The sequence below is a fragment of the Dasypus novemcinctus genome, chromosome 6, assembly GCF_030445035.2.
Source record: "Dasypus novemcinctus isolate mDasNov1 chromosome 6, mDasNov1.1.hap2, whole genome shotgun sequence".
Classification (NCBI taxonomy): Eukaryota; Metazoa; Chordata; class Mammalia; order Cingulata; family Dasypodidae; genus Dasypus; species Dasypus novemcinctus.
The window spans coordinates 31,245,113-31,264,931 of record NC_080678.1 but is presented as its reverse complement, the minus strand read 5'-3'; the positions used below and the strand labels follow the sequence as shown (position 1 = coordinate 31,264,931).

At 39.6% G+C, this 19,819-nt stretch overlaps 1 protein-coding gene across 3 annotated transcripts in view; it reads right to left on the bottom strand.

The window, feature by feature from the left end:
* Positions 1–19,819, bottom strand: part of SORCS1 (sortilin related VPS10 domain containing receptor 1) — a 528,310-nt gene that overhangs the window by 359,164 nt on the left and 149,327 nt on the right. The window lies entirely within an intron of this gene.

Below are 19,819 nucleotides of genomic sequence, written 5' to 3'. Positions count from 1 at the left end.
AGAAGTATAAAATTGTTCGTTTCCTTCTAAGTTAGAATTACATGTGTAGAAGGGCCCTGACAATTTTCCAAAAATGGTAGAAGTAGTAGTGGCTATAGTGGCAATAGTAGTAAAAACAGTAGCAACAATAATAACACAGGGTAAAAAGGTAATTTTTTATAAAGGAAAAATCATGACTCTCAAACAAATGTAAAGTGAGCATAATGAAGGAACCAGGAAAATGTTATAAGCAGTCAAAGGAGAAGACAAAACGCATAAATTTATAAAGATTAAAGGAATGCTGATTATGAAGGTGCAAATGGAGAGAAAAGCTGGTAGGGGAGGGAGAGGTCTACTGAGTCACTAGGGAACATGACAGAATTTGCATGCCTTCAGACAAAAATTATTTTGCACTGTTATCATTTATTTATAATTTATATGACTCATAAAATAGCTCTTCTAAAATCAGAATCAGACAACCATCAGAAGGGTGTGCTATAAACAATGCAGTTTTCCCTTGCAGCACATATTTGCCCTACAGTGAATTACCTGAGTTCAAACTGGAAACCCAGGATCCCTGGAAATCAATTAGAATCCCATCTTAATCACATGCACACCATCTCCCAGATATTATCTGGACTACCACCCATCTATCTCTGCACTAAGAAATCAGAAGCATATTGTTTTCAGAGCTTCAGTTTCCCAATTTGCAAATGAAACTTCTCAGGGATATAATAGCTGAGGGGAAACGCGGTGATTGTTCTAGATGATTTGTACGGACAGGGCCACCTACATAATGTGATGAGTGCTGATACTCCTCGAGGAAAGGATAAAGCCCACTTCACATGGGATTTAAGCTCAATATCTCCAATACTCAGGGAGAGGTGCCTAGTGCCTACACGGAAGTTATAAAGGAATATCCATGATGCTTTCTAAAAATGAAAGGACATATGTTGAAAATCACAGGAGAAGCATATGGGACTCCATTTCCATTGCTATTTTTTCCGTAGATTTTCTTCTCATTTAAGAAAAGGGAAAGAGGTAGGAGGAATGAATGTGTAACATTTCTTCTTACATCCTGCTCAAAATAGTTTGTTTTTTTTGTTTTTAAAGATTTATTTTTTATTTCTCTCCCCTCCCCCCCCCCAAGTTGTCTGCTGTGTCCATTCACTGTGTGTTCTATGACTGCTTCTATCCTTATCAGCAGCACCGAGAATCTGTGTTTCTTTTTGTTGTATCATCTTGTTGTGTCAGCTCTTCGTGTGTGGCGCCATTCTTGGCCAGGCTGCACTTTCTTTCACGCTGGGTGGCTCTCCTTATGGGGCGCACTCCTTGCGTGTGGGGCTGCCCTATGCAGGGAACATCCCTGCGTTGCATGGCACTCCTTGTGTGCATCAGCACTGTGCATGAACCAGCTCCTCATGGGTCAAGGAGGCCCCGTGCTTGAACCAAGACTTCCCATGTGGTAGGCGGATGCCCTATCCATTGGGCCAAGTCTGCTTCCCAAAATAAATTTTTTTGTTTGTTTTTTGTTTTCTTAAAGCAGTGTTTATGGATTCTGGCATCCACATCATCCTGTGCACCAAGTGTGGGACATGGGCGGTCTGGCCTGGCCTCTGGAGTGGGGTGGCTGCACCCACCAGGCTAGCAAACAGAGGGTGCCCCTCCCTACACACCTCACACAGTAATTACCATTCCCAAAATTGCTGGGAGGGGGGTTCTTTGCACTGGGCTTTAGATTCCCCACTACCTGCCTGTCCCCTATTGTCAGACTCTTCTTCCTTGTTTTTTAAATAAAACTGTACCAAAATAGCCTGGTGCCTTTAAGCTGTTGGCTAAGCCATGTCACCACAAAGCTGGTACCACATAATATAGTTCTCTGAAAGTCTTTCTCTCAGTAGTTTAGCTCCCCTGGGGTGAAAAGAAAAAGAAAAAGAAAAAGCAACTATACATTATTTATCTTGATATTCAACACAGGACCCAACTCACAGCCATGTTAAAATAGTTGGTGAACTCGGCTGTCTCCTTTTTTGAGTTTTCATCCCGAATAACTTAAGATTGTCACGGCTGCTCAACCTTGGACTTATTTTCCCATGCTTGCAGTTATGACATACTCCAAGGACTCTCATTACCTACACACCTTCTAATTTTAACCTGTTGCTTTCTTCTTTGACTATAGCAGAATTATACTAATCTGGATATGTGGCCACAGAACAAATCTACCTTCCCCACTCCACCACAAGGCCCAGGTGAAATACCTGTCCCAATTCATCTCAACTCCAAGTACTGTGCACAATATGGGACAAGTTTCAAGTCAGTCTGAAGAGTATAAAAGTATAATCCATATAGAAAGAGAGGTGCCTTTATTCAGTAAGCCTCCCAAATAGGCATTAAAATCAGAGAAATATGTGCTACTGTACTAAAGGGCTTTCCTAAATGTCTCTGTATATACTATGGTTTAAAGGGTGAGAATATGATTTGGCTATTTTTGCAAAAAGTTAACTGTAATTAAATTAAAAACTGTGCTGCTACTTCATGACTAGCTATAGCACACTAAACAACACTCCTTTTCTACTACATCCCAAGAACTCCCTTCCTAAGCCACCCAATTCCTCTCTTCACAGATGCATGGGTGGTGAATAGGGGATAGAGGAAGCACTGGAGACCACTGATTGTGCCTACCTTTCAGAGATTCAGCAAATACTTTCAGACTACTTTTAATTTTAAAAACCTCAACTGAATGGAACAGATGAGTAAACTTTCAAATAGAAATAAGAATGAAGACTATTATAAAAAAACCTTTTCTTCACAATGACAATATTAGGTCCCATGATTTCATTAGCACACTCCAACACAGGCACTTGTGTATGGTCACATCTACTGCATTTATATGATCTGCTAGTCTCTTATAAAAATGTGTCTGAGATCTAGATGGTAAAGTGATACACTTTAGAGTTCTGTCCCAGCAAGAACTGGCAGAAATTTATTTCTCAAAGCTCCAGAAAATAGTTCAAGAACTGCAGTAATAGGGTAAGTGCCAAATCAAGAAAAAGATCACTTAAACAACCAAACAGAGCTTAAGACCACAGTATCAGAAATGAAAAATTCCCCAGAGGATTTGAACAGCATATTGGAGCTGGCAGAAGAAAGAATCAGTGAACTTGAAGACAATTGAAATTACTCAGCCTGAGGAGCAGAACGAAGAATAAAGAAAAGTGAACAGAGTCTAAGGAACTTCTGGGATACTGCCAAGCATACAAATATACACTCTGTGGGAGTCCCAGGAAGAGAAGAGAGAGAAGGGAATAGAGATAATATTCAAAGAAATAATGGTTCAAATTTTGCCAAATTTAATGAAAGATATGAACATATACATTCAAGATGCTCAATGAACTCCAAACATGATAAGCCCAAATTGATCCACACTGTGACATATAATCAATGCCAACAATAGAGAATTCTAAAAGCCACAAGAGAGAAAAAAACATGTTATATACAAAAAAAGGCTCAATAAGATTAAGTGCCAATTTCTCATCAGAAACCATGGAAGCAAGATAGCAATGAGATGACCTATTTAAAGTACTGAAAGCAAAAAATTGCCAACAATTCTATATCTGACAAAACTGTTTTTCAAAATTGAGGGAAAGATTAAGACATTCCCAGATGAACAAAAGCTTAGGGAGGGAGATTAACGTGGCTCAAGTGTTTGGACTCCCTTCTATCATATGGGAGACCCCAAGTTCCATTCCTGGGGCCTCCTGGTGAAGGCAAGCTGGCCCACGCCATGTAGAGCTGATGGCCCGGGCCACAGAGAGCTGGCTCAGCAAGATGACACACAAAGGGAGATGAATGGACACAGAGAGCAGTAGTGCAAAACAACAACAAGGGAGGGGGGAATAAATGTAAAAAATAAAAATTAAAAAATTGAAAAAGCAAAGTGCTAAAAGTACTTAAAAAAAAAAAAAAGCTTAGGGAGTTTTTCATTACATTAGACAAGCCCTACAGAAGATGCTGCCGAGAGTTCTGCAGGTTGAAAGGAAAGAACAATAGAAAATAAATCAAATTCAAATGAAGAAATAAGGACCTCTGATAAGGGTAATGGCATGGGTAAATATAAATGGCAGTATTAATGTATTCTTGGTTTATAATTCCACTTTTTACTTTCTACAGGAACTAAAAGTAAACACATAAAATGTAATGATAGGGGAGCAGATGTGGCTCAAGCAACTGGGCATCCACCAACCACATGGGTGGTCTCAGGATTGATCCCCAGTGTCTCCTGAAAAAACAAAAATCAACAACAAGCAAAACAAATGAAAAAACCAACTCAGGGAAGCTGATGGGGCTTAGTGGTTGAGTGCTGGCTTTCCACATACGAGGCCCTGGGTTCAATCCCAGGCCTCCAATATCTAAAAAAAAAGAAAAAGCAGTGATAAATCAGTGATTTTGGGCTTGTATAAACATTTAATTTGTGACATGAGCTACTTAAAGGTGGGGAGGCAGAGGAGTACAGGAACATAGTTTAAGTATACTATTGATGTAAAGTTGGTACGAAAGCTAATGAGAGTTTTATAGATTTAGGGTATTAAATTTAGGCTCCATGGTAACTACAGAGATAATACTGGAGAATATGCAAGCTCGTAGAGACAGAACTTAGAATAGATTGCCAAGGGCAGGGAATAGGGGTAATGGGGAAATTAACACGAAATGGTGCTGGGTCTCTGTTTGATGTGATGGGAAAGTTTTAGTAATGGAAAGTGGTGAGAGTACAACAATATTATGAATGTGATTAATCCCACTGAATGATATGCATTGTAGTGGCTGTGATGGGAAAGTTTATGTTGTGTATATGTTCCCACAATTAAAAATGAAAGAAAGAGCAACTAAAGAGCCAATGACAATTAAATACAATAAATGATACTGAATGGGATCTAACAAGGGAGGAAAGAGGCTCAAAGGGAGAAATGGACTTTGGCCCAGTGGTTAGGGCGTCCGTCTACCACATGGGAGGCCCGCGGTTCAAACCCCGGGCCTCCTTGACCAGTGTGGAGCTGGCCCATGCACAGTGCTGATGCGCGCAAGGAGTCCTGTGCCGCACAGGGGTGTCCCCCGCGAAGGGGAGCCCCATGCACAAGGAGTGCACCCGTAAGGAGAGCCGCCCAGCGCGAAAGAAAGTGCAGCCTGCTGAGGAATGGCGCCACCCACACATCCCGTGCCGCTGACGACAACAGAAGCGGACAAAGAAACAAGACGCAGCAAAAAGACACAGAAAACAGACAACCGGGGGAGGGGAGGGGAATTAAATAAATAAAAATAAATCTTTAAAAAAAAAAAAAAAGGCTCAAAGGGACCTTATTGGGACATACAAAAACATTGGGTATATAGACTGTAAGCTTTATAACTGCACTTAAGGTGGTTACTAAGTGAATATCCTTGTTTTTAGGAAAAGTACATTTTAATAATAATAAGTGGTCAAGAAGCATAATGTTTACAACCTAACAGGCAAGTCTTCAGAAAATAGATTGAGAAATAGGGAGACAGATGGATAGATGGCTGGCTGGCTGGCTGGGGTGGACAGATAGATGGAAGGATATGGCAAATGGGGCAAAATGCAAAAATTGGTGTGTCTGGGTATCAGAGATGGGGTGGGGATATGTGGGAGTTCCGTGTAAGGGGTCTGTATTATTTTTGTAAATTTCTGATAAGTTTAAAGTATTTCAAAACAAAAAGTTTTTTTAAAAAATGTGCCTGAGCCAAGGGAATCATAGTAACTATGCAAAGAAACTACGTAAGAATAAACCCATCTCCTGTAAGCCCCATCTTTGTAGCTCACCATAACAACACTAATAAAGATGGCTCGGTTGCCTGAGCCACTGAGGTCCATCACCATGACCTTTCTTGTCATCACAGTTCCTAACCTCTTGCTTCTTTCATGTCTTTAAAGTTCAGTTAAGAGACACATTGTGTTTCGGCAAGGAGATGTGGGTAGGGGTGGGGTAAGGCAGCAGTTGAGCACAATTTCATTTCAGACTCCTTTTATTTTTGAAAGTGCACTTTAATATGACAGCCAGTTTTAAACTACTCTTAAAGGCTGATGACTTGACCTGGAATAAAAATAAGCTGTATTAGATACTTTCAGATATACCGTTAAAGCAAAATGGCCATTATCTTTTTTACATTAAGAGAAAGGCAGGGTGCCATCCTTTTCATGTCTCCAGTAAATCAAATTGAATTATTCATTAGCACTAAATGTTTCCACCCCCCACCCCACACACAAACCATTACCTCATTTTAGACAAGAGCAGTTTTATCTCTTCTAAAAATAATCTCTCTGATACATTGAGCTCTTATATTTTTGGACTTTGCAAAAATTAATTTCTGTGGTTAGTGAAACCAATGGTCTCAAGAATAGAATCAGACATTAAAGACAATAAATGGGCAATTAAAAAGCATCTCCTTGGGTTGTTCTTTAGTCCCTCCCCCGATTTGTCAGTGACTACAGAATTTTGGTGCCAATAATTCTTAGGATCTGAGGTTGACAAGAGGTAACTAAGTTAGATCTTCAGAAATAGCTAGTAACAAAACTTCTCAAGTGCTGCATTTGGTAAAATGTGAAGGCAGCTCCTAAAATGCTTTCCCAAAAGTCTGGGTTAAATTACAGCTTTAGATTTATCCCATGGACATTAAATGGAAACATATATGCAATGTTTGCAGCCTTTAGGCCATTAAACAAATATACATGCCTGCACACATGCCCCACAGAATGCATATGGACACACACACACACAAATCTGCAAACATCGGTGTTTTTTTAAAGATTCATTTTATTTATTCCTCTCCCCGTCCCCCCTGTTGTCTGCTGTGTCCATTTGCTGTGTGGCACTGGGAAACTGCATCTCTTTTTTGTTGCGTCAGCTCTCCATGTGTGTGGTGCCACTCCTAGGCAGGCTGTGCTTTTTTCACTCAGGGTGGCTCTCCTTGCAGGGCACACTCCTTGCATGTGGGGGACCCCTACTCGGGGATGCCCCTGCATGGCATGGCACTCCTTGAGCACAGCAGACACTCTATCAGTTGAGCCACATCTGATTCCCCAAACATCGTTTTCTAGGATCTATATTTCACATGAACTCTCATCTCCTGTGCTCTCCTTTGACCATTTTGCATCTGCTGTGTCCTGGTTCATTAACATGCACTCATCAAAACCACATCAAAAAGTGAGGGTGCATTGTTTCTATTACCATTTATAGAGCTCTTTATTTCATTTAAGAAAAATGTGTTTAGTCCCTGACCTTAAATTACATGACAGAAATGGGATTTTGGAGTTCTAGGTACATATTTATTCTCCCATCTCTTCACATTGTCAGAAAAGAAATCACTTTGAGCTGACTTAGAAGACAAACTGTTTCTATTTGTACCAGCAGAAGCCTGGCTCTTCCAAACAATAACTTAGTTTTAGGTTCTTTTGAGCTCTTCCTGTTTCCAAATCTGGCAGGAGCTTCACTACACCTCCTTAGTCCAGGCCTTAAAAATTCAGCCAACACTGAGCTCAAATTTACTTCTGCATGATGAAAATGGGATTTCTCAAGTGTGAAGTGATAGGGCAAATTGTACTATCTTAACAATTGACACCAGGATTCCTCTTACGAGGAAAACTGTCTTTGTTTGAAAATACACCTGGGTAATGTTGGCTTTTTTTGGCTTTGTTTTTGCTTTGTTTTTTGTTTTTGTTTTCAGCAGGGTCAGCTGGGCAACCATCAAAGAAGAGAAAGTTTGGAGTTTCTGGGGGAAATCTCGGAGGAAGCAGGTGAGGAGAAGTGGAAGAGAGAGGGAAGAAAGAAACAGTAATATGGCAGAAAACTATGCTCCCCGTGATGCACCTTCCTTCTCTCCCACCCCCCATAACGTCAATTAAGTCCACAAAATTAACAGTTTTGAAATAAGCTATTTTTTTTTTTAGTTGTTACTGCAGAAACTAAACAGAGATGTTTTCTAATTGTGTGTGGCACCAAAGACCCTAGGTTTAGATGCCAAGGTGGTCCTGAACATTTAGTCCTACCTGGGAACTTATCCCAAAAGAATTCACAGAAACTGTGGGAAAAGCTTTATTAATAAGAGCCAGTCATACCTCAAACTTGAATTTCTGTAAGCCTAATGCAAAGAATAGGTTTACCCAAGGGAGAGGTTTAGAGTAGACTATACAGGCAACACAGAGCAAATAATACAAATTAATAAATGATACTTGTATTTTTGAGACTTTGTTCTTAGTACTCCACTCCAGGGGACCCAAGAGATGAATGACAGAATCCATGCCCTCAAGAACTTTACTGTCTAGTGGCGGAGATAAGATATGGCACAGATAATTACAATACAGCAGAATCAAAGTATGGGAGACTGGATAGGGGAAGAAGCAATCCCAGTTTGGGGAAGCGTAGAGAAGGAAGGTGTCACTGATGTTTTAGAGAGAAGAATGAAAGAATATGGGCAAAAATAGTGGGAGGTAGGGGAGAGACTATTTTATTAGAACTCCTTATGTAATCATCTTGATATGACCCACCTTAGACTGAAGGATAGCCAAAATGTCTTATTAACCTCCACAAGGTCTAAAGGGATTAGACTAGTGTCTTAAACAGAGTAGTTACTTAAAAGTCATATTTCACTGAATCCCAGGATGAGGCTCAGCATAAACAAAAGCAGAGATGCAGGAAGGGGAAGGGAGTAGACAAGGAAATAAAAAACAAAAACCAACTAATTTGGGAAGCAGTTGTGGCTCAACTGATAGAGCATCTGCCTACCATATGGAGGGTCCAGGGTTTGATACCCACGGTCTCCTGATGCATGTGGTGAGCTGGCCCACGCGCAGTGCTGCTGCGTGCAATGAGTGCCATGCCACGTAGGGGTGTTCCCCCATGTAGGGGTGCCCCATGTGCAAGGAGTGCGCCCCGCAAGGAGAACTTCCCCATGCTAAAAAAAGTGCAGCCCGCCCAGGAGTGGCACCACACACACACAGAGCTGATGCAGCAAGATGACGCAACAAAAAAGAGACACAGATTCCTGGTGCTACATGACAAGAATGCAAGTGGACACAGAAGAACACACAGCAAATGGATACTGGGAGCAGACGATGGGTGGGGGGAAGGGGAGAGAAATAAAATAAATCTTTAAAAAACAAACAAAAAAAAAACCCAACTAGTTTGTAGGCCATTTAAAATGTGTGATGGAAAGGCTAGAGCCCAACACTGAGGTGTCTCCCATAGTGCTTCTCATTTTCTTGAAGCAATGGGAAGTGCAGTGAGAGGGCCTATCGTCAGGAAAGGACAGGGTTAGGAACATTTCAGACCAATTTTTCCAGCATATGTTGAAGAGAGTGAAGATGAGTTTGGGCAAAGCCCAGGAGAAGCCATTGCAAAATTCTAGTTATAAGCAAAGCAATGGAAGTTCACCCTGGGGTAGGGGTAATAGAAATGAAAAGAACCAGGACACTGCAAGACACAGAAGTAAGTGTTTATAAGCAGGTTCTTACTACTAATCAGTTGAACAGCTATTTTTTGAGCATCTACTGTGTGCTATAACGTAGCTAAATGTGGCTTTAAAAGAATTCATACAAATCTGTTATTATTGGTTATTTTCAAGATTTGAATTAAAAGAGAGGAAATTTATTAACTTCTTTCTTCCTAATCCTTTCTTATTTTCTCTTGGCTTCTTAGAGTGGTGATATGTCACTTTTACGATTTTAAGGTAAAAAAAAAAATCCAAGCGCATATAAATTTTTTAAAATGTGTTACATATCAAATGAACACAGGGAAAACCACTGGATGGTATGCCAAGGAAAAGAATGGCCCTGGGAGAATTAAAAATCATCCTTACCTCATCATTAAAGCAGGCCCAGAAGCATCGCCACAAAAGGTGTTAAGCTATTACTTTGGGGACTTGAAAATAGCTGTAAGTAATAAAGCCATGTTTCAATTTAAAATGTTGCATTTTTCATGCTTCTCATTAAGCCAAACTAATATCACTCTCAATAATTCTGAATTATTGAGGTCAGACTATATTGGAACTAAAAATAATTACGGAGTGAGTGAGATTTCCCAGTCTCCTTTAATTACTCTGTTAGACCCAGAACCTGGGAAAGCTCCTATCTGAGACTAATTTAGGCAACTTTGAGAAACAGTCACTCCTTGAAGCTATTAGATGCCCTTTCTCTCACTGTGTGCAACTCTTTTCAGCCCACATTGAACATAGTGAAGCAGAAACTACAGCTAATGAGCCCTCATTTCTAAAGCTGCAAAATCCTGGGAGAATTTAAGAGAACACAGTATAAGTTTCCTGAATATGCAATATTACATGAATTGTATATATGCTGTAATTGCCTACTCACAAACTAACATAATTATGTATAACAAATCCAGGCCCCAATTCCATACAAAGAAACGAATCTGTATCTATCAAGAGTTCAACCAATCTGTTCTACTACTATGTTTTTATAAGTTAAAGTAACATGCCTGCTTTTAAATCCCAGAAGCAATAACATGGATTATTTTTACACAAAAATATAAAGGTGCCATATGCCTTTTTTCCTACTATTTGTTGACATGCATCATTCCATGTGCAGGTTTGTTACTGAGATTCCATTAAAAAGACTGTCATTCTGACAGAAATCAGCTCTGGGTTTTATCACTCTGCCCAGTCATTACTATAAAAAGTTGTTCTACAAAAGGTACCTAGCTGCACGAATAAAATATTTGCACCCTGCATTCTTCCAAAGGAGAACATGTGTATGTTCTTCTAATATAGGAACATCTATGTTTATGTATAGCTAAAGTGTGTTTGTGTGTATATGCATATGTGTATGTGCATATGTGGGACTCTCTTCATGCTTTAGCATAAAATAAGGATAAAATAAACATCTAAGTTAGAACCTTGGATTCAATGCCTTCTTGGGGTCTCTCCTACATCTAAAAATCTAGCCATAAAAATGTGCACACTGCACTGCGGTCCTCAGAATAACGCCACTGTCTTCTGTATCTGTGCGATTCCTATGGGTTCTCTGGCCATGGAGGAGGCTGTGCCGGATGGGGAACCATGTCGCAGAGAAGATCCTGCCTCCTCTAGCTCAGGGAATTTTGTAATGCCTTACCATCGTGCCTCTCGTTAGATAACTGATCTGGCCCTGCATACTGGGGAAACAGGAAGAAAGGGAGGGAGGAAAATTCTATGACTGTAGGAACTCACAGCCTGGCATATTCTACTGCCATTGGGTATAATAACTCCCTTTATACAAGTTTGGATTTTAAACAGACCTCTGCAATCATTCTTCAGTTCCTTCATTTGGATAATACTTTACAATTTATTTCATGTGCCCCATCTTCTGGGAAGCCCCCCTTAGACTCTTCTTCCACAGACCCATGATTTGTGAAGTGGGCAGCGCATTTGTAAAACATGGAAAAGATAAACCCCCATAAGTATGCAGGTATGTGGGTTTATGTTTGTGTGAAGGTGAGTGTCTAAAGATAGCCAAAACAGTGTCCGAACAATCAACAAAAGCCAGGAAGTCATCTGGCTTTGAACAAATGTCCTCCAGTTGCACACCAACAACAACAACAAAATACCCAGGCAAACAAATACATATACAGAGTCCTAGAATGTTCATCGTTTCTACACAAAATCCCACAAACAGCCATAGATACTAAGGAAACAATTGAGATATGGCCAAAGACATGTACATAGGAAGGTTATCCAGCATGATTTATAGTAGCAAAAACAAACGAAAGCTGACTACTATGTGAGCATTAAAAAAAAAAAAAAAATTGTGGGAACATGGCCATCAGGGTAGGTGGATAAATCATAGCTCTCACTGAAACATCTGAGAGGGAGCCAGGGGCTGCCCTGCTGACCTGCTTTGCAGGTGGCAGACAAGGACACTGCTTCACAACTCCCAGGAGAGTCAGGGACAGAGAGGAAGAGTCCTAAACAGCAAGCCTGAGTTACTGATCCTCCCAGCTACTGGGAAGGGCTCCCCTCCCCAACCCGGGAGATGTGGACAAGGGCAAAACTCCTGGGGAATTGTATCTCACTGAAAGGAGAACAGACTTCTCCCTCCCTGCCAGCTCCTTTAGATATAGAGAGAGAGCAGAGGGTGCTCTGGGTCATTTAGGAGGGTACTGGAAAGATAAGGAAGCTGCAGAAAAATCTTGAGTTTCTCGTGCCTATGCCTGAAAGTGGCACATATAACCTGCCCACAGGACAAAGAGCCTAGGAGGAGCCACCAGCTCCTTCTTCCAAACCAAGAGTGACAGCAACCTCCCTGGGGAAGAATTCCTACCTACAATACACAGGGAAGCTTGTTCAATTCCTGGCTCCTCTGGGAGAAGTGGTACAGCCTTATAAGGCATCCAGCTGAGACTTCAGCATAGGGACCACATTAACATTCTCTTTGTAATGCCTTTTATTGGATCTCTCATTTTTAAAAAGGTTCTTTGTTTATTTTCCTTCTTTTACTCACTAAAACCTGGCTTAAATCCTGCAGAGGACAGGCTGCAGGGTGAGTGAGTGGTGAATAGCAGCGGTCTGAGAAGATCCCTAGGGGTCTAAGAGAGGAGGCTGGTTTTCCGTGTTTATCTTTGTTTTTGATCCTTTTTTTGCATTCCTCTTTTTTTAAAAAAAAAACCAGTAGCTTTTGTCCTATTTTCTTATTACATTTCCCTTAGTTTCTGTTTGCTCATTTTTTCTTTTTTCCGTTTACCAATTTTCTCTACCTATGCTATATCTTTTTCTCCTTCATGTTTATATTTTCTGTTTCCGTTGTCTTTCATTCCACCTCTCTTGATGCTAGGTCTCCAATTTTTCTTGTTCTCATTACTCGCTCTTTCTCTCACTCTGTTTTCTTTCTTTTTTTACTTTTTCTTTCTGTCTTTTACTTTTTCTTTTCCACTCTTCTCATCACTTCAGCCTCATAATTCATTCTGTATTATTCTCTGTTCTGTTTCTTGTTTCATTATTTCTATTCCACTTTTCTAATCTTATTCTTCCATACTTCTTACTAGGGTTAATTATTCAATTTCCTATACTATGTATGGTACATCTCCAGCCTTTTACTCTTATTACTACGATTATTCATTTTCTCTTCTTATCTCTTCCTATTTCTCTGGTCCTACATTTTTTTTCAAGGGAACATAGATAACAGCAAGGAAATAGAATAAGAGGAATGAAGTGTCAAAGCAAAACCTTACCATACTCAAAAACAACAAAATATGGCAGCGTACTTGGCCCAGTGGTTAAGGCGTCCGTCTGCCACATGGGGGGTCCACGGTTCAAACCCCGAGCCTCCTTGACCCATGTGGAGCTGGCCCACACGCAGTGCTGATGCGTGCAGGGAATGCCCTGCCACGCAGGGTGTCCCACGTGGGGAAGCCCCACGCTCAGGGAGTGTGCCCCATAAGGAGAGCCACCCAGCATGAAAGAGAGTGCAGCCTGCCTAGGAGTGGTGCCCTGTGCACAGAGGGCTGATGTGGCAAGATGATGCAACAAAGGGAGGCACAGATTTCCATGCCACTGACAACAACAGAAGCAGACAGGGAGGATGCAGCAAATGGACACAGAGAACAGACAACCGCGGGGGAAAGGAGATAAATAAATAAATAAATAAAAATCTTTTAAAAAACCAACAAAATAAAACCATAGGGTAGAGAGAAAAGCTAATCAATTGAATAAATCTATCAAGATAAATGGATCCCCAGACACACAAAAAAATTACAAGCCACAATAAGAAACAGGAAGACAGTCCAATGAACAAACTAAAAACCAGAAGGAGATACAGAACATGGAACAACTAATCAGAGCTGTCCAAACAAATATCATGAACCAACTAATGAAGTGAAGGAAGAAATTGGGGATATTAAGAAGACACTGGGAGAACATAATGAAGAAACTGGAAACATACATAAAAAGATAATAGATATGATGGTGATGAATAACACAATCTAAGAAATAAAAAATACACTAGAAGCACGTAACAAGATATGAATAGGCAGAGGGAAGAATTAGCAATCTAAAAGACAAAATATCTGAAATCAAACAGATCATAAAACAGATAGATAAAAAGATAGAAAAAACCAAGGAGGGACTTAGGGGTCTGAACAACAGCATGAAACATACAAACATATGCATTATAGACATCCCAGAGGGAAGAGAGAAGGAAAAGGGGACAGAAGGAGTGTTGGAGGAAATAATGGCTGAAAAGTTCCCAACCCTATTGAGGGAGGTGGATGTACATGTCCAGGAAGCGCAGCACACCCCAAACAGCATAAATCCCAACAGGACTACCCCAAGACATATACTTGTCAAATTGTCCAATGTTCAAGAGAAAAGAGAACCATCACACAAGAGAAGCTCAATAAGATTTACATGCTGATTTCTCATCTGAAACCATGGAGGCAAGAAGGCAGCAGTATGACATAGTTAAGGTGCTGAAAGAAAAAAACTTCCAGCCAAGAATTCTCTATCTAGCAAAGCAGGCATTCAAAATGAGGGAGAGTTCAAAATATTCACAGTTAAACAGAAATTAAGAGAGAAAGTCAAAAAAAATTTGCCCTTCAAGAAATACTAAAGGGAGTTTTGTAGGTTGAAAGGAAAAAAAAAAGCAAAACAGGAGAGACAAAGTTTGAGGATAGTGTAGGAACAACTAAAAAGACAAAAAGAGAGCTAAATACTACGTAAGGCATACATAAACCTAAAGAAAATATGGCTAATATAAGTAATTCCTTGACAGTAATAACAATGAATGTTAATGGACTAAACTCACTGGTCAAGAGTCACAAGTTGGCAGAATAGATAAGGAAATATGACTCATCTACATGCTGTCTACAAGAAATGCACCTCTAGACCCAGGGATTCAAGGAGACTGAAAGTGAATGGTTGAAAAACTATTTTATAAGCAAACAATACCAAAAAAGGGCAGGAGTACCTATACTAATATTAGACAAAATAGATTTTAAATGCAAAACTATAGTAAGAGACAAAGACAGACACTATATATTAATAAAAGGGGTAATCTTTCAAGAAGGAAGAACAATCATAAACATTTATGAACCTAACCAGGGCAACTCAAACTACATGAGGGAAACACTGGAAAAACTAACCAGAGAAATATGTGCCTCTACAATTACATTGGAGGTCTTTAATTCACCATCATCACCATTAGCTAGAACATCTTGACAGAGAATCAATAAAGAAACAAAGACTTGGAATAGTACACTAGAGAATCTGGACCTAATAGACATATACAGAACACTACACCCAAATACAGTGGTATATACATTCTTCTCAAGTGCACATGGATTATGCACCAGGACAGATGACATACTAGGCCACAGAACAACTCTCAATGCATTCAGAAAGGTTGAAATCATACAAAAGAATTTCTCTGACCACAATGGAATGAAGCTGGAAATTAGTAAGGGCCAGAGAGCCAGATTAGGCACCAAGATACAGACGTTAAACAGCACATTCTTAGACAAAGAGTGAGTCAAGGAGGAACTTTTAAAAGAAATCAGTAACTACCTTTAATGAAAATGACAACACTGCATATCAAAAACTATAGGATGTAGTGAGAGCCGTACTGAGAGGGAAATTCATAGCCATAAAAACATATATCAAAAAAGAAAAAAGAGTTAAAATTAAAGACCTAAATGCACACCTGGAGGAATAGAAAAAGAACAACAAATTAACCTCAAAGGAAGTACAAAGAAGGAAATAACAAAGATTGGAGCAGAAATAAATGAAATTGAAAATAAGAAAGCACAAGGAAAAAATAAACAAATCCAAAAGATGGTTCTTCAAAAAGATCAATAAAATTCACAAACCCTTTGCAACACTAACAAAGAAAAAAAAGAGAGAGGATGCAAAAATACAATATAAGAAATGAGGAAGGGTATATCACCACGGACCACACAGAAATGATGAGTATCATAAGAGGATACTTTGAAAAATTATATGCCAACAAGACGAATTATTTGGAAGACATAGAAAAATTCCTAGAAAAACACAAGCAGCCTATATTGATGAAGAAGAAATTGAGGACTTCAACAGATCAATCACAAGTAATAAAATAGAATCAGTCATCAAAAACCTCCCAACCTAGAAAAGCCCAGGACCAGAGGACTTCACAGGTGAATTCCACCAAACATTCTGAAAGACCTAACACCAATCCTGCTTAAACTCTTCCAAAAAATAGAAGTGGAAGGAACATTGTCTAACTCATTCTACGATGCAAACATTACTCTGATACCAAAGCCAAAGATGCCGCAAGAAAGGAAAACTACAGACAAATCTCTATAATGAACTTAGATGCTAAAATCTTAAACAAAATACTTGCTAACTGTATTCAACAACACATCAAATGAATTATACACTATAACCAGGGAGGTTTCATCCCTGGTATGCAAGGATGGTCTGACATAAGAAGAGCAATCAATGTTACACATCACATAAACAGATCAAAAGAAAAAAATCAGGGAAGCGGATGTGGCTCAACTGATATAGAGCATCTGTCTACCATATGAAGGGTCCAGGGTTTGATCTCCAGGGCCTCCTGACCCATGTAGTAAGCTGTCTCATGCACAGTGCTGCTGCACACAAGGAATGCTGTGTCATATGGGAGTGCCCCACGTGCAAAGTTTACACCCTGCAAGGAGAGCCGCCCTGAGCGAAAAAAACACAGCCCACCCAGGAGTGGCACCACACACATGGACAGCTGATGCAGCAAGATGATGCAAAAAAAAGAGATGCAGTTTCCCAGTGCCACCCGATAATGCAAGCGGATGCAGAAGAACACACAGTGAATGGACACAGAGAGCAGACAATGAGGGGGGGAAGGGGAGAGAAATAAATAAAATACATTTTTTAAAAAATATATCACATGACCATCTCTATAGATACAGAAAACACATTCAACAAAATACAGCACCGTTTTCTGTTAAAAACACTACAAAAGATAGGGATAGAAGGAAACTATTCAATAAGATAAAGGATATATATGAAAAACCCACAGCTAACATATACAATGGTGAAATTCTGAAAGCTTTCCCTCTAAGATCAGAAAAAAGACAAGGATGCCCACTATCATTGCTCCTATTTAACACAGTGTTAGAAGTATTTGCTCAAGCTCTTAGGCAATAAAAAGACATAAAAGGCATTCAAATTGGAAAGGAAGAAGTCAAAATTTCACTATTTGCAGATGACATGATCCTATACATAGAAAGCCCTGAGAAATCTACAAAAAAACTTCTAGAATTTATAAATGAGTTCAGGGAAGTAGACATGGCTCAACTGATAGAGGGTCCATCTACCATATGGAGGGTCCAGGGTTTGATCCCCATGGTCTCCTGACCCATGTGGTAAGCTGGCCCAAGCACAGTGCTGCTGTGCACAAGGAGTGCCATGTCATGCAGGGGCACCCCCACATAGGGGTACCCCACGCACAAGGAGTGTGCCCCATAAGAAGATCTGCCCCATGTGAAAAAACCACAGCCCACCCAGGAGTGGCACCACAAACACGGAGAGCTAACGCAGCTAGATGACACAACAAAAAAGAGACGCAGTTTCCCAGTACTGCTAGATAATGCAAGTGGATGCAGAAGAACACAAGAGAATGGACACAGAAAGCAGACAACTGGGGAGAAGAGGAAAGAAATAAACAAAATAAATCTTTTAAAAAAATTTAAGAAGTGAGTTCAGTAAAATTGCAGGCTCTAAGATTAATGCACAAAGATCACTAGAGTTTCAGTACATCCACAATGAGCAATCTGAGGGTGAAATCAAGAAAAAAATACTGCTTATAATACAAGAATCAAATACTCAGGAATAAATTTAACTAAAGATGTAAATGACTTATATGCAGAAAACTACACAACACTTTCATAGGAAATCAAAGAAGGCTTAAATAAATAGAAGAATATTCCCTATTCATGGATAAGAAGGCTAAACATCTTTAAGATGTCTGTCCTACCCAAACTGATCTTCAGATTTAATGCAATCCCAATAAAAATCACCACAGAATTTTGAACTGAATTGGAAAAACAAACTATAAAATTTATTTGGAAGGGCAAGAGGTCCCAACTAGCCAAAGACATACTGAAAAATAAAAATGAAATCAGAGGAATCACACTAACCTGACTTAAAAATATACTACAAATCTTCAGTGGTCAAAACTTCATGATACTGGCACAAAGACAGACTGACCAATGGAACCAAATTGAGAGTTATGATATATTAATAGATCCTCGAATATAAAGTCATCTGGTATTTGACAAGACTACCAAGCCCACTCAACTGGGAGAGAATGGCCTCTTTAACAAATGGTACTTGGAGAACTGGATATCATTATCTAAAAGAATGAGAGAGGAACACCATATTATACCTTATACAAAAATAAACTCAAGATGGATCAAAGATCTAAATATAAGAACCAAGACTATAAAGACCTTGGAGGATAATGTAGGGAAGCATCTACAAGATTTTGTTTTAGGTAATGGTTTTATGAACTTCACACCCAAAGCATGAACAACAAAAGGAAAAATAGATAAATGGGACCTCCTTAAAAGTAAAAACTTTTGCACCTCAAAAGGAGTTTATTAAGAAAGTAAAAAGGCAGCCTACACAATTGGAGAAATTATTCAGTAACCATATATCTGATAGGAGCCTAATATCCAGCATATATAAAGAACTCCTACACCTCAAAAATAAAAAGGCAAACAACCCATTTAAAATTTTTTTAAATAGGCAAGTGATTTGAATAGATAGTTCTCCAAAGAAGAAATACAAATGGCTAAAAAGCAAATGAAAAGATACTCAACATCACTAGCTATTAGGGAAATGTAAATCAAAACTACAATGAGATATCTCACATCCACTAGACTGGCAGCTATTATTAATAAAAAAAACAGGACTACAAGTGTTGGAGAGGATGTGGAGGAATGGGAACCCTCATCCACTGCTGGTGGGAATACAGAAAGGTGCAGCTGTTGTGGAGAACAGTCTGATGGTTCCTCAACCAACTAAGTATAGCTCTGTCATACGATCCAGCAATTCCACTGCTGGATATATACCCAGAAGAAGTGAAAACAAGGACAAGAACAGATGTATGCACACCAGTGTTCATAGTGGCGTTATTTACTATTGCCAAAAGTTGGAATCAACCCAAATGCCTATCAACAGATGAATGGATAAACAGAATGTGGTACATACATACAATGGAATAATACTCAGCTGTAAGAAGGAATACAGGATGAATCTTGAGGACCTTATGTTGAGTGAAACAAGTCAGGCATTGAAAGACAAATATTACATGAACTCACGGAAGGATAATCCATGTTCATGGGTTGGAAGACTAAATATCCTTAAAATGTCAATACTACCCATAGCAATTTATAGATTCAATGATATAAATTAAGCAAATTGAGCAGATGCACAGAGCTAGAGTCTGGAAGATAGGTTTGCAGGAAATAGATAAGGAAAAGAAGGTTGTGAGCCAACGCCAATAAGGGCAAGATCTATGATATGGTGTAAGTGTGCAGTTGTGCAGTGAAGGGACATGGCAGGGGTGTAGTGACACTATTGATTTGGGTTATTCAGGTCAGACGGGGGGTAGGGTGGGGAGGAAGGGTTGGATGGTCCATGGAACTGGGGGGTGTTGGGGAAGGGAGTAAGTGAACACTGGGAATTGGTGGGTACATGTTTGAAACTACAATGTTAGGAATGCTCTTTTGGTAAAAAAAAGATATAAAAGGCACCAAAATTGGAAAGGAAGAAGTAAAAATTTCACTATTTTGAAATTTTGTGTAACCCT